We start from the raw sequence: 3,024 nt of genomic DNA on the forward strand, positions 1-3,024 counted from the left end.
AAATTGGTCGAGAGGTGGGAAGAGGTCGTAAACAGCAACGGCGAATATATAATTGATGAACTTATTGATATAATTATAGTTTTTCGTTTAAATAAAGGCCTTCTGTAAAAACGCCATGAACTTATTCACCAACCCCATACCTATAGATGTTGATATCTAGAAGAAAATATTACAAGCTTAACTTAAGCTTGGGCTCCTTAAAATGAAGTAGCTTAGATGTCTGGCATTGTACTCATCAGCCAGTTTGGTGTCGAGGCTCGCTAATTCATCTGCCCTGCAGTACAGTTGGGTGAAATAACTCAGCCATATGGTTAAGAGATGTGCGGCATTTCATGGCTTTATTGCATGTTCCACTGCAGCTTCTCATTTTAAATGCATCACCTTGGCTACAATTGCAGCCGAACGGCAACGCCGCTTGGAAGGTCTATTAGTTGCAACTGCGAATGCAGCTGACTGGCTATTGTCCGCTTTTCCTCACATACTTAATACATTTACTGGGCACATTCCATTTTGCCTTTAACCACTTTGCCAACTGAGTTTCGCTCTTATCATTTACGGTTTTTGCTACTATAATTCATCAACGTCTGGCCATCTACTTGCCATGCACTTGTAAAACATTGTTTGTTGCCCAGTGATCGCAGAGGTATCAACTAAATATGTATGTAGGTGAGATAGGGGTGTTCCAAAGCGAATGGTTTTTAATTTATTATAAAATTTTTAATTTTCTAATAGCCACTTACACAATCCTGATTTTTTGCACAGAATGTCAAATTGAGTGAATGTTAAAAAAATATATATACCTATACCCTATGACCAAAAAGTACCGCGAATGTTTAATTTAAACGAACCGCGCACGTGGGTACCGGTCCATATTGTTTTCTTATGTTGGTAGGACTGTAAGATATACATCTGTCACTTTTTAGCGCCATCGGATCACTTGAGGGATGCTGTACGTCGCAAACGACCGGAAATGTGAGCTAACAGTTCTTGGATTTTGCATTATGAAAACTCGCAATCGCACCGAGCCCAAATTGTGCTGGATTATTTGACCAAACACCAAGTAAATACCATCGTGCAAGCACCGTATTCACCTGATATGGTCCCGTGCGACTTCCTTTTGTTTCCCAAGTTGAAGTTACCTCTTCGTGGAAGGAGATTTCAGTTGATAGAGGAGATCAAAGATAATGCGACGAAGGAGCTGAAGGCCATCGCTTCGTCAGCCTACAAGGGGTGTAAACATTGGCACATGTGTGCGCTTCAGACAGGTCATATTTTGAATTAGATAAAATAAATTTACCTGACATTTATTTCGTTTTTGTTTTATTTAAATATTTCCGGTACTTTCTGATCATAGGGTATGCCCATAAAGTTTTGTCAATTATAAGTAAACGCTTAAATTGACGACCTTTGCGCTTCCAGTAAACGCCAGTGAAATTTTCTAAGAAATAGGATTTTTTTTTGATTTTTCGCACAAAAAGCTAGCGGGTTGAAATGTTGCACGAAAATTATCCTCGTGAAATTCTGCCATAGAACCTCGAATATTGCTATTGGAAATCGATTTATATAACTTTTTAATTTTTTTACGCCATATGAGTATTGCTCTCAACAAATTTGACTCCAAGTCAAGGATGCAATCACATTGTTTCTTATTATTTCCACTCGTTTTATGGTTATTGTTGTTATTTTTTCCACTTATTATCTTTGTTGTACTATACATGTTCGGTTCATGTTCTTATAGTACTAATTGATTGTTAAATAAATAAATGAAATGAAAATTTAAATTTCTATAAACCAAAATTTGAAAACTTTGACGCACCTTAAAAAATATAGACCTGCCGGCTGAAAGATTTGTTCTTCAAAAAATTGTCTACTCATGAATTCCATATTTTGAACTAAACCAGTTTTTATTAGATTACATCTATGCAATTATTTTATCATATATGAATTAACTCACCCTAAGTGCAATGCACATTTTACATGCCCTCTTTGCCCACTCTCACAGAATTTATATGGATGCCGCAGCATGACCAAATCTGGTGCGAATACATGGAATGCTATGATATACACTTTAAAAGATATTCGTTGTAGTCAGGCAGTTAATTTTTTTCATAACTTCCATTATTAAATTTTATTTGTTCTTCTTTTGAAACAGTGCAAGAATTCCGGATTTTATGTTAAAGATATTTTATTCACGTGTTAACAAGTATAGAGGGTCTTTCGTAAGTGACGCCTACACGTCGGTAGTGAATAATTCCTACACTGTACTTTTTAGTCATCTTTGGCATTTATCAAGTAGACAGATGCACAATTTTACACGATAGAGCACTTACTTACTTATGTGGCGCGACAACCGTGTGTCGGTTTTGGCCGAATCCAAAATGGCGCGCCAGCTGTTTCTGTCCTGCGTTCGTTGATGCCAGTTGGAAATCTCGAGTGAAGACAAGTCCTGGAGCTCTTGGTCATTCCAAAAGAGATGTGGTCTTCCTCTTCCACACCTTCCTTTTTGGGGTCTTAATTCGCCTTGCTGGAGCGTCTTCTTTCATACGGGTGACATGGCCAAGCCAGCATAGCCGCTGTATTTTTACACGCTTAACTATGTCCATGTCCCTATATATTATATATACATAGTTCATACAACTTGCTGTTCCACCGTACGCGGTACTCCTCACTAACGCGGACCGCGCTAAAGATCTTCCGTAGAATTTTACTCTCGAAGGCTCCCAAAACTTTTTCATCCATGCTTCTGCGCCATATATTAGGACGGTAATGATGAGCGTTTTGTAGACTGCCAGTTTAGTCCTTCGAGAGAGAGCTCTAGTTCTCAGTTGCCTACTGCGCCCAAAGTAATACCTGTTGGCAACAGTTGTTCTCCGTTTGATCTCCCCACTGTCGTCATTTCTGTTATTAATATTGGTTTCAAGATAGACAATGTCCTTCACAACTCCTATAGAACAACGAGTTCAAATTATTGAAAATTAATATTAAAATGGTTGATCTGTAAGAATAACAAAAATTCATGAGTTT

The sequence above is a fragment of the Anastrepha obliqua genome, chromosome 3 (assembly GCF_027943255.1).
Source record: "Anastrepha obliqua isolate idAnaObli1 chromosome 3, idAnaObli1_1.0, whole genome shotgun sequence".
In the NCBI taxonomy this organism is placed as follows: Eukaryota; Metazoa; Arthropoda; class Insecta; order Diptera; family Tephritidae; genus Anastrepha; species Anastrepha obliqua.